General features: G+C 35.4%; 1 protein-coding gene across 5 annotated transcripts in view; it reads left to right on the top strand.

Moving 5' to 3' along the window:
* The window catches only part of ATG4A (autophagy related 4A cysteine peptidase), a 52975-nt gene that overhangs the window by 1508 nt on the left and 29665 nt on the right, over positions 1 to 21802 (top strand). The window lies entirely within an intron of this gene.

Below are 21802 nucleotides of genomic sequence, written 5' to 3'. Positions count from 1 at the left end.
AATAATAGAAGATTCATAAGAGGTTGCAAAAAGAGTATAGAAAGGCTCCACCTACTCTTCATCCAGTTTACCCCATCATTACATTTCACATAATTATAATACAATATTAAAACTAGGAAATTGACATTGAAATTGTAACCAAGCAGGAACCTGTGGGGCCTTCCCAGGACAGACCCCTCCCCCATATCTTCTGCTGTAGCTCCTCTCTGAAGTACCCAGATCATAGTATCTCCTGTATATTTCCTGAGTTTTTCAGATGCTAAAAACCACCATCAAATGGAGGAAATTAACAATTTGATGATCATGAGCACCTGGCCCCCAGACCGTCTGGCGCCTGGGGGTTGATATTGTTGACCGCCCTGTTACCTCAGCATCAACCAATCAGAGAATTGTGCACAAGTTGTTCACAGTCCCCCTCCCTTACCTGGCCTTTAAATATGCTTTGGGGATTTGGGGGTTTTCTTGGGTATGAGTCACCCCGTCCTCCTTGCTTGGCCCTGCAGTAAACCTTTCTCTACTCCAGACTCCAATGTTTTGGTTTGTTTGCCCTCACAATGCGTCAGGCACACGAACTTACATTCAGTAACAGAGTGATGTGTGTGTGCAGTTGTGTTATTTTATAGCTTGTGTAGATTTGTGCAACCATAACTGCAATCAAGATACAGAAATATTCCTTCACTAGAAAGCTACCAGTTCATAGTCACACCTACCACTTACCCTCACCATCCAGAACCCCTGCTAAATACCAATTTGTTTTCCTTCTCTATAATTTTGTCATTTTGAGAATTTTAGATAAATGAAATCGTAAAGAATGTGACTTTTTCCAGTTTTTCCACTTTGTATAATGACATTGAGATCCACTCAAATTGATATCTGTATCAATAGTCTGTTCTTTTTTATTGCTGAGAAATATTTCATGCTATGGGTGTACTATACAGTTTGTTTAACCACCCACCGAATGAGGAACATTTGGTTGTTTCCAGTTTGGGGCTATTACAAATAAAACTGTGAAAAACATTTGAGGATAAGATTTTGTGTAGACATAAACTTTCATTTGTCTGAGATAACTGCCCAGGAGAGTAATGGCTGGGTCATATGGTAAATGTATGTTTAGTTTTTAAAGAAGCTTTTCCAGAGTGGTTATATAGCATTTTTACACTCCCAATGGCAGTCATCGTATAAGAGATCCAGTTTCTTTGCATCCTTGCCATATTGTCATTGTCATTGTGTTTTATTTTAGCCATTCTGATAAGTGCATCATAGTGATATCTTTATTGTGGTTTTATTTGCATTTCTCTAATGGCTAACGATGGTCAGTATCTTTTCATGTGTTTATTTGCCATCCCTATATATTCTTCAATGCAAGGTCTCTGTATTCTTTGCCCATTTTCTTTAAAATTAAAAAAAATTATTGAGGTGACATTGGTTTGTAACATTATATGTTTCATGTATACATTGTTTCTACTTCAACATACACTACAGATTGCTCATCACCAAAAATCTAGTTTCTATCTATCACCATCCAGTTGACCCCCTTTACCCATTTTGCCCTCCCTCTGCCCCTTTCCTTCTTGTAACCACTACTCTGTTCTCTGTATCTACCTGTTTGTTTTTGCTTGGTTTGTTCATTTATTTTGTTTGTCTTTATTTTCCACATATGAGTGGAGTCATACAGTATTTGTCTTTCTCTGACTTATTTCACTTGGCATAATACCCTCAAGTTCTATCCATGCTGTTGCAAATCCTTTGTCCGTTTTATAATTGCATTGTTTGGGGTGTTTTGTTTTTACCTGTTCAATTTTGAGAGTTCTTTTTATATTCTAGATACAATTTCTTTGTCACATATGTAGCTTGCAAATATTTTTCTACCAATCTGTGGCTTGTCTTTTCATCTTATTAATAGGATTTTTCATGGAGCAAGAGCTTTTAATTTTGATGATGTCCACATTATTGATTTTTTTTATGGATTGTGCTTTTGTTGTTATGTCTAACAACTCTTCACCAAGCCTTAGGTCTTAAAGATTTTTTGTAGATTTTCTTCTAAAGTTTTTTAGTTATATTTTACATTTAAGTCAGTGATCCATTTTGAGGCAATTTTTGTATTCAGTGTGAGGTTTAGGTAGAGGTTAATTTTTAAACTATGGATTTCCAATGGCTTCAGTTCCATTGAATTGCTTCTGTACTGTAGTAGAAAATGAGTATGCTGTACTGGTATAGGCCTATTTCAGATTCTCTGTTCTGATTTATTGACCTGTGTGTCTGTCCCTTTGCCATATCACACAGTCTTGATTACTATAGCTCTGTAATAAGTTTTAAAATTGCGTAGAGTGATACCTCCTGTTTTATTGTTCTTTCAAATTGTTTATTTCCCTTTCTCTGTACATTTTAAAACAAGCATGGCTATATCTAAAAAAATTGCTAGGATGTTTATAAAAATTGTATAAGACCTGTATATTAAGGGGAGAACTGATATCTTTACTATGTTGCTTCCAGTTCATGAACAGGGTATGTCTCTCTATTCAGATCTTTTATTTCTTTTGTTAGCATTGTGTGGTTTTCAGCATTGTGTAGTTTTCAGATACAAGTCCTATATATGTTTTGTTAGAATTATAACTATTTCCTTTTTTGAGTGACTGTTAATAATATTGTATTTTAAATTTTGGTTTCCATGTGTTCATTGCTAGTATATAGTAATACAACTGATTTTGGTATGACAGTCTTGTACTCTACAATGTTGCTGGATTTACAGATTAAGTTCTAGAGGATTTTTGTTAGTGTTGATTTCTTGGGATTTTCTTTGAAGACCATCTTGTCATCTGCAAATAAGGACAGTGGTATTTCTTTCTTTCTACTCTGTATGCCTTTCATTTCCTATTCTTCTCTTATTGTTCTGGTGCAGAATCCCAGTACTATGTTTAATAGCCGTTGTAAGAGCTAAACCTTTGCCTTGTTTCCAGTCATAGGGAGAAAGCAGTCAGTCTCTCAGCATTAAATGTGATGTTAGCTGTAATGTTTTGGGGTAGATACTCTTTTTAAGTTGAGGCAATTCCCCCTTAATTCCTAGTTTTCTGAGGATTTTTTTTTATCATGAATGAACGTTGCATTTAGTCAAACAGCTTTTTAGATATCCATGTGACCATGTGAATTTTTTAATTTGCAATCTTTCTGATTCATTTTCAAATATTGAACCGATCTTGCATCCCTGGAATAAACCCACTTGTACATAGTGTATAAATTTGTTTACACATTGCTGAATTATATTTGCCAATATTTTGTTAAGAATTTTTGTGTCTCTATTTATGAATGATATTGACTTGTTATTTAATTTTTGGTACTTTCTTTGTCTGATTTTGGTATCACTGAAATATTGGCCCTATAATAAGAGTTGGGAAGTATTCCCTCTTCTATTTTCCGGAAGAGACTGTGTAATAGTGGTATTAATTTTCCTTTAAGTGGTTGGTAGAATTCTCCAGTGTAACCAATTGGACCTGGAGATTTCTTTCTGGTTTTTTTTTTTTGGAATTTTAAAAGTACAGATTAATTTCCTTAATAGTTATAGGGGTACTCAAATTTTCTATTTCATATTGGGTGTTTGTGTGTATTTTACAAGGAATTGCTCCAGTTTATCAAAATTGTAAAATGTGTGTAGATTTGACTGTAGTATTCCCTTTACCCTTTTGGTGTTTGCAGAGTCTCTAGTGATATCCCCTCTCATTCTGATATTAATCATTTGTGTCTTCTGTCTTTTTTATTTATCTTGCTAGAGGTTTGTCTGTTTTACTGATCTTTTCAAAGAACCAGGTCTTTATTTCACTGATTGTTCTCTTAATTTTTAGTTTTCAATCTCATTGATTTCTGTTCTTAAATGTGTATTTCCTTCCTTCTACTTGCTTTGTGTTTATTTTACTCTTGTCTTTTTAGTTTTTTTAAAGATGGAAAGTTAGATTTTTTTAATTTGAGACTTTTCCTCTTTTCTAAGGTAAGCATTTAGTGCTATAAATTTCCCACTCCGCAGTGGTTTAGCTGCATGACTTACATTTTTTTTTTATTGTGGTAAAAAATACATAATATGAGATCTATCCTCTTAAAATTTTAAGTCCACATTACAGTATTGTTAACTATAAGCACAATGTTGTTTTCATCTTGCATGACTGAAACTCTATACCCATTGAATAGCAACTCCCCATTTCCCCCTCCCCCTAGTCCCTGGCAACCACCATTCTACTTTCAGTTTCTATGAGTTTGACTACTTTAGATACCTCATTTGGGTGGAATGATGCAGTATTTGATCTTCTGTGACTGGCTATTTCACTTAGCACAATGTCCTCAAGTTTCCATCCATGTTGTAGCATATGACAGGATTTCCTTTTTATATGGCAGACTAATACATACATACATACATATATATATATATATATATATATATATATATATATATATATATATATATATATATTTACACACACACATACACATACACACACTACATATGCCACATTTTTTATCCATTCATTCATTGGTGGACATTTGGGTTATTTCTACTTCTTGGCTATTGTGAATAATGCTGCAGTGGACATGGGAGTGCAAATATCTCTTCAAAATCCTGATTTGAGTTCTTTTGGATAAATACCCAGAAATGATATTTCTGGATTATATAGTAGTTCTATTTTGAATTTTTTCAAGAGCTTCTATACTGTTTTCCATAACAGTGGCATCATTTTACATTCCCACTAGCAGCATAGGAGGGTTCCATTTCTCTACATTCTTGCCAACACTTGTTATCTTTTTTTTTTTTAAATAGCCATCCTAACAGGAATGAGATGATATCTAATTGTGGTTTTAATTTGCATTTCTCTGATGATCAGTGATGGTTAGCACTTTTTTCATATAACTGTTGGCCATGTGAATGTCTTCTTTGCAGAGATGTCTATTTAAGTCCTTTGACAATTTAAAAATATAGTTATTATTATTTTTTGCTACTGTGTTGTAGGAGTTCCTTATATATTTTAGATATTAACCCCTGTCACAAATATGGTTTGGAAGTATTTCCTCCAACATAGAATATATCCTATGTTGGAGGAAATATTTCTGTTGATTGTTTTCTTTGCTGTGCAGAAACTTTTTATTTGACATAATCCCTCCTGTCTGTTTTTTTTTTTTTTTTCGTTGCCTGTGCTTTTGGTGTCATATCCAAGAAGTCATTGCCAAGACCAATGTCTTAAGGTTTTTTTTCCCTGGGTTTTCTTGTAGGTGTTTTATAGTTTTAGGTCTTATATTGAAGGCTTTAATTTTGAGTTTATTTTTGTGTGTGGTGTAATAAGATAAGTTTCCAGTTTCATTCTTTTGCATGTGGGTATGCAGTTTGCCCAATGCCATTTGTAGAAGTGACTCCTCTCACCCATTATGTACTCTTGGCACCTTGTTGGAGTTCATTTGATCATATGTGTGTGAATTTATTTCTGGGTACTGTGTTTTATTCCATTATCCATATGTTCGTTTTTATGCCAATACTATTCTGTTTTGACTACTATAACTTTGTAATATGTTTTGAAATTAGGATGTGTGAGGCCTCTAGCTTTGTTCTTTGTTCTTAAGATTATTTTGGCTATTTGGGGTTCTTTGTGGTTCTACATGAATTTTAGGATTGCTTTGTTCTGTTTCTGTAAAAATGCCATTGACATTTTGATAGGGATCACATTGAATATGTAGATTGATTTGGATAGTGTGGACATTTGGACAATATTGTTTTCCAGTCCATTAACATAGATTATCTTTCCATTTATTTGTACCTTTAAATTCTTTTCAGCAATGTTTTGTAATTTTCAGTGTACAAGAGTTTCACTTCCTTGGTTTATTCCTAGATATGTTATTCTTTTTGATGCTATTTTAAATACAATTGGTTTCTAAGTTTCCTTTTCAGATAGTTCATTGTTAGCATATAGAAATATAGCTGATTTTTGTATGTTGATTTTGTATCCTGTAAAGACTTAATCATTAGAGTGTATACTGAATTCATTTATTAGTTCTCACAATTTTTGTGGAGTCTTTGTGGATTCATCAGGTCCTGGGCTTTTTCTTTGTTGGAAGCTTTTTGATTACTGAGTCAATCTCTTTGCTAGTTATAATTCTGTTCAGATTTTCTATTTCTTCATGATTCAATTTTGATAAGTTATATATTTCTAGGAATTTATCCATTTCTTCTAGGTTATCCAGTTTGTTGGTATACGATTATTCATAGTAGTCTCCAATAATCCTTTTAATTTCTGTGGCATTCATTATAATGCCTCTTTCATTTTTGATTTTATTTATCTGAGAATTCTCTTTTTTTAGCTAATGGAACTAGATTTGATTTGTTAATTTTGATGATCTTTTTATAAACCCAACTCTTAGTATCATTGATTTTTTTTCCATTCTCTGTTTTTTTTTTATTTCTGCTCTAACCTTAATTATTTTCTTTCTTCTACTAACTTTGGACTTAATATGTTCCTCTTTTTCTAGTTCCTTGAAGTGTAATGTTAGACTGTTCATTTGAAAACTTTCTTCTCTTTTAATGTAGGCATTTATCACTATAAACTTTCCTCTTAGTACTGCTGTTGCTGCAATTTCATAAGTTTTAGTATGTTACATTTTCATTTTCATTTGTATCAAGATATTTTTCAGTTTCCCTTTTGATTTCTTCATGACTCATTGGTTGTTCAAGAGTGTTTTTAAATTTCCACATATTTGTGAATTTTCCAGTTTTTCTCTTGCCATTAATTTCCAATTTCATTCCATTGTGGTTGGAAAATATAGTTGGTATGATCTCAGTCTGTTAAAATTTGTTAAGACTTGTTTTGTGACCTAACGTGATCTATTCTGGAGAATGTTCTGTGTGCACTTGAGAAGAACATGTATTTTGCTGCTACTGGGTTAATGTTCTATATGTCTGTTAGATTCATATAGTGTTGCTCAAATATTTTGTTTTCTTGTTGATCTTCTGTCTGAATTTTCTCTCCATTATTAAGAGTGACATGTTGAAATCCCCTCCTACTATCGTGTTACTGTCTTTATCTCCCTTCAGTCTTGTCAGTGTTTGCTTCATATATTTGAGTCCTTTGATGCTGAGTGCTTTATATCTATAATTGTTATAACTTACTAATGAATTGGCTTTTTATCATTACATAATGTTTTCCTTTGTCTTTTTGACAGATTTTTTTTAACTTAAAGTCTATTTTGTTTGATATAAATATAATCATGCCTACTCTCTTTTGGTTACACTTTGCATGAAATATCTTTTTCCATACTTTTACATTCAGCTTACATGTGTCCTTAAATCTAAAATGAGTCTCTTGTAGACAGCATATAGCTGGATTTTGTCTTTTTATCCATCAGCCACTTTATACCTTTTGATTGGGAAACTTAATTCATTTTCATTTAAAGTAGTTAGTGATAGGGAAGGACCTACCATTGCCATTTTATTATTTTCTTTCTGTCTTGTACCTTTTTGGTCTCTTTTTTCATTCCTTGCTGTCTTCCTTTCTTTCATTGATTTTTTTTTTTTAGTGACATGCTTTGATTCCTTTCTCATTTTCTTTTGTGTCTATTCTATAGGTATTTTCTTTGTGGTTACCATGGGGCTCATGTAAAACATACTACAGATATAATCATTTATTTAAACTTGTAACAACAACTTCAATTACATACAAATATTCTGTACTTTTTACTTCTCCCCCCAACACATCTTATGTTATCAATATCACAAATTACATCTTTTTATATTGTGTATCTATGAACATTTTTATAGTTATAGTCATTTTTTAACTTTTGTCATACCAGAATTTGAATGATTCACTCATCACTGTTACAGTATTCAGTGTTCTGTATTTGTCTATATATTTACTTTTACAAGTGACCTTTATACTTTCCTATGTGTTCATGTTTCTGTTTAGTGTCTTTTCGTTTCAGCTTGAAGGGCTCTCTTTAGAATTTCTTGTAGGACAGATCTAGTAGCAATGAACTGCCTCAGCTTTTTTATCTGGAAATGTCTATTTTTCCTTCATTTTTGAAGAATAATTTTCCTGGCTATAGTATTCTTGTTGGGCATGTTTTTCCTTCAGCATTTTGAATGTCTCATCCCACTTCCTTCTGGCCTACAATGTTTCTGCTGAGAAATCCACTGGTAGTCTTAATGGGAGTTCCCTTGTCTTGAGGAGTTACTTTTCTCTGGCTGCTTTCAAAATTCTGTCTTTAAATTTTTGACAATTTGATTATAACATGTCTTAATGTCAGTGTCTTTGGGTTCTCGTTGAAGTCCACTGGGCTTCTGAAACTGCATGTCCGTTTTCTTCCCTGGATTGTGAAAGTTTTCAGCCGTTATTTCTTCAAATAAATTTTCTGCCCCTTTCTCTTTCTTCTCCTTCTAGGAGTCCCAAAATGCATATCTTGGTCCATTTAATCATATCCCATAAGTCTCTTAGACTTTCTTCTCTCTTATTCATTCTTTTTGTTTGTTTCACTGACTGGATAGTTTCAAATGACCTGTCTTTGAGTTATTGGTTATTCTTCTTACTCAAATCTGCTGTTGAACCCTTCTAGTGAATTTTTCAGTTGAGTTATTATATTCTTCAACTACAAATTTTCTGCTTGGTGCACTTAAAAATATTTTGTCTCTTTGTTGATATTCTCATTTTATTCATACACCATTTTCCTGAGCTCTTAGATCGGTGGTTATTTTGAATTCTTTGTCAGGTGATTTATGTGTCTTCATTTCTTTAGGATCAGTTTCTGGAGATTTATTTTGTTCTTTGGTCATGTTTACCTGTTTCTTTGTGTGTTATGTAACTGTGTTGGGATCTGTGTATTTGAGAAAATAGCCATTTCTCCCATTTCTTAATGGACTGGCTTATTAGTTCAATGAAAGACCTTCATCAATCAACCTGGCTAGAGATTCTGAGGTTTCTGAAACCTTTTTTTAGGGGGATGTGACTTCTCTGGTCTTATGCATGCAATTTCTCAACTAAAGAGTATTGAAACTGAAGGTCACTTTGGATTGTAAGGACATCTTAGCAATATTAAGTCTTTTAACTCATGAACACAGATATATTTCCATTTATTTGTGTCATGTTTAATTTCTTCAGTACTGTTTTGTAGCTTCCAATTGGTATATTTATAAATACTAAATAAAAGTTAACTATCAGGTAAGAATTCTTTGCTAAACCTTGCATTTTCAGTCATTTCAGAGTAAAAAACTATGGATAGGGTAACATTCATTGTTCCTACAAATTGTTTGATGATTGGCACAATTGCTGCCCATACCAGAGGCTCTGCTTATTCAGGCATTAAAGCTGTAGCTAGCTCCTTTATGGTACAATAGAATGGGGCCAGGGTCTGTATCCCAGCTTTCTCTATATTCATTATCATTAAATTTCCCTTAAGACTAGTCTCCTCTATTGACTGTCAACCTGAGGCCCTATGCTATAATATATTGGTATACTAAGCCTATTGAAATGTGATTTAATGTCTGCCCTTGCACTAAATGGTCTCTGACCATTGGTCTTTGTCTGTGTGTGTGTATGTGTGTATGTGTCTGTGTCTGTGTCTGTGAACCCGTATGAGTTTTTTTTTAATGATTTTTTATCTCTTTCCTTGTCAGTTGGCCCTTCATGCTGCTGTTGATCTACTTTTGTAAAGTTGATCCCCATCCCCTAGCTCAGTAGGCTCAACAAAGGCTTCTTAACTAGGACTTAATGCCTGAAGGGAATGCTTCTCAAGGATTTTGAGAGGCTCAGGATTTACCTCCTCTAGTTTGTTTTGCTTGTTTATCTGCAGGCTTGTTCTACTTTGGGGAGCTTAACTGTGCAACTAAGAACGAAACCTCCAGGAACAGGAACCACTGGTGTCCTTGAAACTAAATCACCCTAATTTTTCCTTCTGTCAAACTCTCTTCACACTGCGTGGCTCTCCAGTCAGGGGTTTCCTGCTGGGCCCACTGGAAAGACTAGTTGGTGACAGGAAGCATTTTGAGGCTACTCTGGCCTACATCACCTCTTCTCATCAAAGAAACAAACTTCCAAAGGTGACACAAAAGAGCTTCCATTTGGGGCTCTCTGACAAGAAGTATTCAGTGTTCTGACAAGGATTTCAGGGTGAAGAGTTTTTTTTTTTAAATTTTGCTGTAGTGGTCACAGTGGATGGCAGAGGGTAGAAGCAGAGGCAGCCTTCAGGGGCAGTTATTGTGAAGTTCATCATGGAGAGGGGGACTATGGCGTGGGTGTTGCAGAAACGGTTTAAAGTTCTAGAGGTGTGAACTGAATATAATGGATATTGCATTGCTTGAGCTACATCTAAAAGTCACAATTCGGTAAAACAAGGCCGTTTTGAACTGTACTTCCCTGAACATATCTATTTTCAGTGTTTATTATAATGGAATTATTTCAACTTTTCAGAGATCTTAGAATTAGAGTGTACTTGCTAATCCTGACTCTCTGGTTAAATGTCAGTTATGTGAAACTGAAATAGAAGCTTTGAAATTTAAGTACATTTTCTATTGGCCACACCCAGGCACAAGTTCTAATTAAACACAGCTTTGGGGATATTAACACTTTAAATTTTACAAAGCACATTCATATCCATTCTCTTACTTGATCCTCACTATAGCTCTGAAGGGAGGAAAGTATTATCTCCATTTTATGGGTAAGGAAAGGGAATCTTAGCTTGAATACTGGCCCAAGGTGACTTGGCTAGCAGAAGAGCAGAAATGGAACCCAGCTCTTCTAATTCATAGGCCAGTGTTCTCTTCAGTCTACTGTGCTTTCTTTCATTAAGTTTTGGGGAACAAATTCAATATATTTCTCTGATAAGTGAACTTCAAATCAAAATAAGCCTGTAAAAATAGATAGCATTTTGGAATGCTACTAATTGAAAAGTCCAATAAATTGACCTTATATCTAAATAATATCTGAAGCCCCAAACTACTTGCACTTGGATTTGATGTGTGTGTGTGTGTACAGGGATAAATTCAGAACTGTATCTCTACTCCTGATAACAAAAGAATATTTTGTTGTTGCATAATTTTGATTTGCATTGCCAATCTGTATCAGAAATAAATCCACTATAGGGACTTATCTTTTTCTTCCTTCTTGAAGTATTGTTGTCTATAGGCAGTAAAGTACACAGATCTTAAGTGTACAGCTCAGTGAAAGTTTATATATGTGTAACATTCACCCATATCAAGACATAGAACATTTCTGGTCCTCCGAAAGGTTCCCTCTTGCCTCCTCCTAGTTGACACCTTCTTCCAAGGGTAACAACTATTCTGACTGCTATTATCATAGATTGGCTTAGCCTGATTTCAAACTTTATATAAATAGAATTGTATTATCTGTACTGTTTTGTGTCTGGCCTCTTTTTTAATGTAATGTACGTGAGATACATCCATGTGTATACTATTTTGTGTATACTATTAGTTCTTTTTTGTTATTGTGTACCATTCCCATGTGTGATTCACCACAATGTATTTATCCATTCCCCTTGTCTTAGTCAATTCAGGCTGCTGTAACAAAATGCCATAGACTGGGTGGCTTAAACAACAAACATTTTTTTCTCACAGTTCTGGAGGCTGGTAAGCTTCAAGATCATGGCACAAGCAGATTAGGTGTCTGGTGAGGGAGGTCCATCTTTTTGGTTTGCAGATGGCCACCTTCTTGCTGTGTCCTCACATGGTGGAGAGAGATCATCTCTTTGGCATTTATTTTTATAAGGACACTAATCCTGTTCATGAAGGCTCCACCCACATGACCTAATTACCTCCTGAAGACCCCACTTCAAAATACCATGACTTTGGGGATTAGGGCTTCAACATAAGAATTTTGGGAGGATGCAAACATTCAGTCCATAGCACCCCTGTTGATAGGCATTTGGGTTATTTTATAGGTTTTGGTTATTGTGAATAAAGCTGCTATGAACATTTTTGACCATATCTTTTGGCGGACATTCATACTCATTTTTCTTGGATATAAACCTAAGAGTGTAACTGCTAGGGTAGGTTCAATAATAAGACAGTTTAACTTCAAATTAATTTAATTTAGAATAATTTAACTCAGTATTAATGAAAGAACTGATGGCTAAGAATAAGAAAACCCACTTTGTGAAGAGCCACTCTTAGGGATAAAAATTGATCTGTTTTTTGTTCAGCAGGTCAAGATTCTCTTCCTGTCAGATATTAGAGAGTATTTTTGCTGTGGTTGGTGGGTTGGGTCTTTCATGCTTGTGGGTAGATAGATATTTATTTTCCTGGTGTCTGGTACATAGAGTGCACACCAGGACTGAGGAGCCATTTTAATACAAGCTGTATCTTTTTTGGATGGGGTCAAATTGTCTTTTCTTGAGTAATGTGGCTCAAATGATCATAAAATAACATTAAAAAATCAAGTTCCCTTTACAGAAATTTGCCTTAGGATTAACTTGGGATACATCTTTTGTTTTGAAAGTGAAGGTACACGTGTAATTTTATGTAATCCAAAAACTTGACTCTGGCAGTATAATTTAACATTACATCGAAGGTAAAGAATTTTTAAACATCATATGTCTGCTAGGAACATTTCCTAATGAAGTGTGATGTTGAAAGGGTATGGGGAAAATTCCTGTGGTCTGGGAAGCGGGTGAGGTGGTTGTAAACAGACGAGAAAACTGGAAAAGTGCTCCGAAGGAAGAGTACTGTTTCTGGAAAGGACTCAGAGTTTCTCCCGACGTGCTGTACTGCTGGGCGTGCTGTAAGACAGAGACCCACCTTAACCCCTTCCTTGACAAAGATGATTACTTCAGGGTTTTGAGGGTTTTTTGGTTTTGTTTTGTTTTTTTAACAGAATTTAATTTGATAATGAATGTAAAAAAAAAAAAAAACCAGGGTCTGCATTACAGGCAATTACTTGTTGCACTGCTTCTGTCCTGCAAACAGTGGAACACCTAGACTTCCTCTTGGGTGTATTTGAAACCCTTCAGAGGCACCACGAAGCCTGGGTTAAGTCTAGAATTTTTACCAAGGCTTCCAAGGTCAGCAGCATCTCCTAGCCCTGCCTGCCTCCTCAACCTCAACCTTTGATAGTCTCCATGTGGCATCACCATTCCACAGTCTCTCAGCCCTAGTGTTTTGGTACGTTTCTCCCCTGTCTGGAATGTCCTTCCCCTGCCCAATTTGCTTAACTTTTATCCTTTAAGCTAAGTCCTGCCATCACCTTCCTTCGTAAAGCCTTCTATGTACCCTAGACTGGCTTACACGACCTTCTGCTGTTCTCCTATAGCCCTCTGTGCAGGTGCTGACCATACTGTATCAAAATGAACTCTCCTTCTCTTTCTTTTCCCATTAGACTTGAAATTGCTGAAAATATGTTGCTATCCCCAAGGCCTAGCACAGTGCTGGTCATATGATAGGCACTCAGTAAAAGATGGTTAAATTGATATTTGGATGGACATATAAACCAGCTTTTGGACTTTGGTCAGTGTGCCCATTCATTCAATGAACACTTGCTGGTCCTTAGGGGACCACTGCAAGGCACTATGGTCAGAGCTATAGGGGATACAGAGATGAACACTACATGGGCTGAGATGGGAGTTCATTCCAATAGCAGAGAGATGGCATGCCTGCAAATAGCAATAATCTAAAGTATGAGTACCCAGTGCCATGAAGGAGATATAAATAAAGGAATATAGAGAAGCTCAAAAGAAGGAGCAAGTATTTCATGGTGGGAAAATTGAAGAAGAAGGGTTCATAGAGAAGGCAGTATTTGAAGTAGGACTTGAGTGCAAGTAGGAAATGAATGAGCAGAGTCTCCAGTGTATCATGTGGTTTATTTTGGCTGAAAAGAGTAGATCTCATGAAGGAGTAATGAGCACTGGGGAACAACTAGAAATGTAGGAAGTGGCCATATTGGAGAGGGCCTTAAATGCCAGGCTAAGGAGTTTGTATTTGATTCCTATCAGTTGGAACAATCTTGGAAGCCCATGGAAGTTTCTGAGCAGCTTAGTGACATGGGTGGAGAAGTCCTTTAAGATTAATCTGGCAATGGCATATTTTAGCATTTTCTTAGTAAATCATTATTAGGTAATTAATTGCTAAGCTAATAATTAGTTTTACTAAATAGTGTGGAAAACCTCCAAGGTCTGTAGCTCCTTGACCTTTTCGTGCTAGTCCTGTCTCAGTGGAAATCTAGATGAGGTAAGAAATCATATGACCAATTAGTTCTGAGAAATGGAAATTGAAATTGACAGAGGAAAGAAAGACTATCGAGTCAGAAATGGCTCATAAAAATGCATAGACATATAAAGTGTTGTTTGCTTAGGAACCGTGTCCAAAACATTGCCTCCAGCTGTCTGGAAAAATCCGGACACAGTATATGAATGATATTGTTAACATTTATTCCCTTGGGGTAGTTTAGATCACTTCCAGTTAAAAATAACTGCAGTGTTCTAACCTCAGACTGTCTACTCTTACTCTCCCCTATAAACAGTGGATTCTGCATTGTCAGTTTGCTTTATAGTATGTTATATAACCAGAGCATCTGGTTTCTGGCCACCTTAGGCCAGGCCTTCAGCACTTTATGCCTGGATTATTACAACAACTTTCTCATTGGTATCCCTCTCTCCAGTGCCTCAAATCTAGCTTTTATCATAACAGCAAGATATTGTGGGAGGAATACTGGATGGAGAGTAAGATTAACTCAGTTTGAATCCTGGTCATATTGTTCATTAACTATATGACCCTGTGCAAGTTGTATCACCTCTGAGACTCAGTTCGTCAGCTCTAAGATGGAAGTAATGATCCTTGCCCTGGCTATCTCAAGGGACTGTCAAAAGATCATGTGAAAGTGCTCTGAAAACTGTTAATGACTTTACCGAGAATTGCACTCTACTGCCTGACTTTCCACCCTCTACGATCTAGTCCCAAGCCATCTATCTAATTTCATTGCTCACTATTCTCTAGGACCTATTCCCATCTCGGACACATACATAAGGTGTTCCCCTCATCTGGAGTATTCTCTACTCTTATCTCTGCTCATCCAAATCCAAGCAATAATTTAGGGACCAGTACAAATACTACATCCTCCTTGAAATCTTCCCTGATGACTTCTTTTTTTTATTTGAAGTATAGTTAGTTTACAATGTTGTGTCAATTTCTGGTGTCCAGCATAATGTTTCATATAGGTACATACATATATTCCTCTTCATATTCTTTTTCATTATAAGTTACTATAAGATATTGAATATAGTTCCCTGTGCTATACAGTAGAAACTTGTTGTTTATCTATTTTATATGTAGTAATTAGTATCTGCAAATCTTGAACTCCCAATTTATCCCTTCCTGCCCTCTGTTCCACCTGGTAACCATAAGTTTGTTTCCTATGTCTGTGAGTCTGTTTCTGATTTATAAATAAGTTCATTTGTATCTTTTTTTTAGATTCCACATATAAGTGATATCATATGGTATTTTTCTTTCTCTAGATTACTTCACTTAGTATAACGATCTCCAGGTCCATCCGTGTTGCTGCAAATGGCATTATTTTATTATTTTTTGTGGCTGAGTAGTATTCCATGGTATAAATATACCACAGCTTCTTTATCCAGTCATCTGTTGATGGGCATTTAGGCTGTTTCCATGTCTTGGCTGTTGTAAATAGTGCTATGAACATTGGGGTACATGTATATTTTTGAATTAGAGCTTCCTCTGGATATATGCCCAGGAGTGAGATTGCTGGACCTGATACCTTCTAATGCTCAAAGACTTCCCCCTTTTCTGAATGTTGCCAGTTATTATCAACACTTGCTTATGTACATTGCCTTTTATGGTTAGCTCTTTCATTTACCTAAGGCTTATGTCTTTAACTAGATTATGATTTTATGATGCCTTAGTTTGTTCATTTAACATTTAGTGAATGTTTATGAGGATGTTCCCTCTGTATTCCTCACAGAACCAAGTACAGAACTTAATAAATAATTTTTGTCTCATGTATTTGGAGATTCACATACAGACTCTCTTAAGAAAGAGACAAGTGAACCTGTCTTCTCTTCCAAGAGCTTGGAGTACCCTTCCTAACAATGCACCCTACCTCCACCTCCTACAGAGCCATAGAAAGGCTGTTAGATTAGGACTGTTCAACAGAACTGTAATGATAGAAATATTCTTTAAAAAAAAAAAGAAATATTCTACAGCTGTGCTTGTTCAATATGGTAGCCACTAGCCACATGTGGCTACTAAATGCTTGAAATGTGGCTAATGCCACCCACACTCACATAATGAGTAACTGAATTTTTAGCTGTATTTATTTTGAATCAATTTAAATGTAAACAGCTGCATGTGGCTATGGCTGCTGTATTGGATAGCGTAGGTCTGGACCCTTGATTTTTGAACTTTTTGATTCAACAATTCAATGAGAAATACATTTTATATCGCAACCCAGTTTATATACATACAATCCACTGATGAGTTATGATGTGCTATTTGAAAAGTACACTTCTCGTTTTATAGATGGAGAATCTGAGGCTCAAAGAAGTGCAGTAAGTTCTCCAAGGTCACATAGCTAGTTAGTGACAGGGTGGGGCTAGAACCTACATTTTCGAATTCTTAAGCTAGAGCTATTTCCAAAAGGGATAAAGAATAATTTCTCCTTTTCTTCACCATGCCAAAAAAATAACCCACCCCCAATTTTTTCTTTTCGATGTTGGAGAAAAATCATTTGACACACTCTTAGTTTTGACTAAATATTGTCGTGTTGCCTTGCTTCCTACATGAACCATGAGCTCTGTATTAAGTATTGCTGCTTTTTGGCTTGGATACTGTCCAAAATCAAAGATACAGTATGATAGAGGCTTAGTTTGGACCCACTGCATGACTTGGCACTGGCACTAATGTGAAATGGTCTTTGGGAATACAACCACACTTTCTATAAGCAGATTGATTCTTAAGAACAGCAAAACCTGTTGATGAAGAATCAAGGTGATTCTCACCTCAGTTTGTGGAATAGATGCCTCAAGTCTTGAATTATAAAGCAACCAAATATTTTTCTCCATCCGTCTATCGATCCATCCATCCAATGTGCTATCCTCTTTGTATGATTTATCAATAAAGATAACCTTTACAAAAGTGACATCTTTTTATTCTGAGAAATGCATCTCTCCAAAAAGAACAGTTACCTTATCAAAAGCAAAAAGAGGCAGCAGTTTAGAGATGCAGAGGTCTATGTGTTAAGTACGTTCCTGACCTGTTTGTGTATGGAATCCCATTTCCTGATGGATGTATCCAAATGCATTTCAGTTAGCAGATAGCAGGCAATAATTTGTTCCTAAGTGTAAACAACAAACAAGATGTACTTAAAACAGCAGTAAGGTTTTCAAAAGTATCACTTTAAGGGAAGACCAGAGTCCAATTTTGCATTGCATTTGGTTCTTACCACCATTGACAGTAAAATGAATTGACTGAAATCTCTAAGAAATTTTGTATTTTGTGGCGCTAAGTTTCTATGGCCCAAATGCTTTTCCTAACTAAAAACCAAAGGGTCTTATTACTTAACAGTGGTCCCCTTGCCAACTGGACTGGTTATCTTTTTGGTGACTTACCCTGATATTTGTTAGGTGCAGCCCTCCTGTGTTCCACTACCACCAATACCAGTCAGTTAAATAGAATCTAATAAAGTCATAAACTCTAGCTGAATGATAACTCTTTGATTAAGATTCTCTAGTGTAAGTCTAAAAATGACAAGGTTTTCTTAGGGTGTCAGAGTTTATACTGGTCTGTAGAGAAATCATTCATGTCTTTCACATTATTTGACAACCCAGCATCATTAAGGTGTGACTTGCTGAGTAAATTCAGGAAAATTTGCAATTTTGAACATGAAAATCCCCCTTGAAATGCTAAGAATTGTGGTCCAGTTCTCTGTTTTCAAAATTCTTGATTGTCAGAAAACCAGGGCACTAGGAGGAAGAGAAAAGAAGATGGAGCAGGGCCTGTGCACAGACTAGCAGAGGCTGGGAAAACAAGGGCACAAAGTGGACCCAGGACGATGGGGATGAAGGTGCATTTTAGGCTGAGTTTTGTTCTTCTGGATTTCTCCTGCCTTCCTAGGCTCTGCTAATCAACCTGCCATCTACCATGCCCCTCTACACAATCCCTATGCAGGTTGATTTCCTCTTCACTTCTTTTAACCTCTTATTCCTTTGTCATTCAAATCTATAAATCCAGCATGTTCTGGCTGGATCAAGATTATCAACCACCCCTACCATGTTTTTCTCCTACCATTTCAGCACCCACACTTGAAAACTGCAAGTTATTTTTTGACTCTCTGTCTCACTCTTCCCAGCCCCTCCCTACATACAGTTGTTTGCCATATCCTTTTGGTGTTCTCCCAACCAGGAATTTCATCTCTTCCCCCAGTCCACTTATATCGTATTTCCATTAAGGCTCAGCTCATATTGCTACCTTTTCTAGGTTATAGAAGACCCATTCATCCCCAGATTAATCATGTGTTGCCTTCCACATCACTTTCCTTTCTTTTTTTAAATTGAAGTATAGTTGATTTACAATATTATATTAGTCACAGGTGTATAACTTTGTGATTCAGTATTTTTTAGATTATACTCCATTAAAAGTTATTATAAGATAATAGCTATAATTTCCTGTGCTATACAATATATCCTTGTTGCTTATCTTTTTTATACATAGTAGTTTGTATCTCTTAATCCCACACACCTAATTTGCCCCTCCCCCTTCCTTCTCCCTTTTGGTAACCACTAGTTTGTTTTCTATATCTATCTGTGAGTCTGTTTCTGTTTTACATACATATTTTCTTGTATTACTTTTTAGATTCCACATAGAAGTGGTATCATACAGTATTTGTCTTTCTCTGTCTGATTTATTTCACTAAGCACAATATTCTCTAGGGCCATCCATGTTGCTGCAAATGGAAGAATTTTATTCTTTTTTTTGGCTAGTTGAGTAATATTCCGGGGTGTGTGTGTGTGTGTGTGTGTGTGTGTGTCTGTGTGTGTGTGTGTGTCTGTGTGTATACATACATACATACATATATATATATATACACACATACCACTTCTAGGGGGGAGAGTATAGCTCAGTGGTAGAGTGCATGCCTAGCATACCCAAGGTCCTGGGTTCAATCCCCAACACCACCACTAAAAATAAGTAAATATATAAACCTAAAAACCTTACCCCAAAAAACAAAAAAACAAAAACTAATATATATGTATACACATACACCTCAATGTTCATAGCAGCACTGTTTATAATAGCCAAGATATGGAAGCAACCCAAGTGCCCATCAACAGATGAATGGGGAAAAAACCAGATTTATGGATAAAGAAGAAGTGATTATATAATCACTCCACAACCCAGGAGTGGAGTTGCTGGATCATATGGTAGTTCTATTTTCAGTTTTCTGAGGAACCTCCATACTGTTTTCCATAGTGGTTTTACCAATTTACATTCTGACGAACAGTGTACAAGTGTTCCTTTTCCACATCATCTCTAACATTTGTTATTTGTAGTTTTTTTGATGATAGCCATTCTGACAGGCGTGAATTCATATCTCCCCTTGTTGTCTTGATACACATTTCTCTGATAATTAATGATGTTGAGTATCTTTTCAAGTACCTGTTAGCCATCTGTATGTCTTCTTTAGAAAAATGTCTATTCAGGTCTTCTGCTCATTTTTTGATTGGGTTGTTTGTTTTTTTGATATTGAGTTGTAAGCTATTTATATATTTTGGATACTAATCCCTTGCCAGTCATATCATTGGCAAATGTTTTCTTCCTTTTGATAGGTTATCTCTTCATTTTGTGGATGACTTACTTTGCTGTGCAGAAAGCTTTTAAGTTTAATTAGATCCCATTTGTTTATTTTTGCTTTTATTTCTTTTGCTTTAGGAGACAGATCTATAAAAATATTGCTACAATTTATGTCAAAGAGTGTTCTGCCTATGATCTCTTCCAGTTTTATGGTTTCAGGTCTTACATTTAGATCTTTAATGCATTTCAAGTTTATTTTTGTATATAGTGTGAGGAAATGTTTTAATCTCATTGTTTTACATGTAGTTGTCCAGTTTTCCCAGCACCACTTATTGAAGAGACTGTCTTTTCTCCATTGTATATTCTTGCCTTCTTTGTTGCAGATTAATTAACCATAGATGTGTGGGTTTATTTCTGAGCTCTCTATTCTATTCCATTGATCTGTGTGTCTGTTTATGTGCCAGTAACATGCTGTTTTGATTACTGTAGCTTTGTAGTATAGTATGAAGTGAGGGAGCATGATACCTCCAGCTTTGTTCATTTTTCTCAAGATTGCTTTGACAATTTGGGGTCTTTTGTGGTTCTATATGAATTTTAATATTATTTGTTCTAGTTCTGTGATAAATCTCATGAGTATTTTGATAGGAATTGCATTAAATCTGTAGATTGCTTTAGGTAGTATGGTCATTTTATCAGTATTAAGTCTTTCAATCCAAGAGCACGGTATATCTTTCTATTCCTTTGTATCATCTTCAATTTCATTCATCAGTGTTTTATAGTTTTCAGAGTGTAGGTCTTTTACCTCCTTGGGTAAGTTTACTCCTAAGAATTTTATTCTTTTTGATGAGATTTTAAATGGAATTTTAAAACTTTCTCTTTCTGTTAGCTTATTATTAGTGTACAGAAAAGCAACGATTTCTGTATATTAATCTTGTATCCTGCAATGTTGCTGAATTCATTTATTCTAACAGTTTCTGGGTTGAGACTTTAGGGTTTTCTATATGAAGTATCATGTCATCTGCAAATAGTGACAGTTTTACCTCCCTCCCAATTTGGATGACTTTTATTTCTTATTTTTTCTGATTGATGCGGCTAGGACTTCCAATACTATGTTAAATAGTGTAGAGAGCGGGCATCCTTGTCTTGTTCCTGAATTTAGGGGAAAGGCTTTTAGTTTTTCACTGTTGAGTATGATGTTAGCTGTGGGTTTGTCATAAATGGCCTTTATTGCACTGAGATATGTTCCCTCTGTAGTCACTCTGATGAGAGTTTTTATCATGAACGGATGTTGAACTTTGTCAAATGCCTTTTCTGCATCTATTGAGATGATCATATTATTTTTATCCTTCATTTCATTAATGTCGTATATCTCATTGATTTGTGAATGTTGAACCATCCTTGTGTCCCTGGAGTAAATCCAACTTGATCATGGCATATGATCCTTTTTATATATTGTTGGATTCAGTTTGCTAATAGTTTGCTGAGGATATTTGCATCTACATTTAGCAAAGATATTGGCTTGTAATTTTGTTTTTTTTTTTATAGTATCTTTGTGTGGGTTTGGTATCAGGGCAATGGTGGCCTCATAAAATGAATTTGGGAGTGTTCCAGCCTCTTCAGTTTTTTGGAATAGTTTGAGAAGGATAGGTATTTGTTCTTCTTTATATGTTTGGTAGAATTTCCCTGTGAAGCTATCCAGTCCTGGACTTCTGTTTGCCAGGAGTTTTTTTGTTTTAATTACAAATTCAATTTCACTACTAGTAATCACTCCAATCAAATTGTCTGTTTCTTCTTGATTTAGTCTTGGCAGGTTGTATGTTTTTAGAAATTTGTCCATTTCTTCTAGGTTATCCAATTTGTTGGCATATAACTTTTCATAGTATTCTCTTATGATTTTTTGTATCTCTCTGGTATCAGATATTATTTCTCCTCTTTATTTGGGTCTTCTCTCTTTTATTCTTGGTGAGCCTGGCTAAAGGTTGGTCAATTTTGTTTATTTTTTCAAAAACCTAACTCTTGATTTCATTGATCTTT

This window comes from Camelus bactrianus, chromosome X (genome assembly GCF_048773025.1).
Source record: "Camelus bactrianus isolate YW-2024 breed Bactrian camel chromosome X, ASM4877302v1, whole genome shotgun sequence".
NCBI lineage: Eukaryota > Metazoa > Chordata > Mammalia > Artiodactyla > Camelidae > Camelus > Camelus bactrianus.
This window is presented reverse-complemented; position numbering and strand designations above follow the sequence as displayed.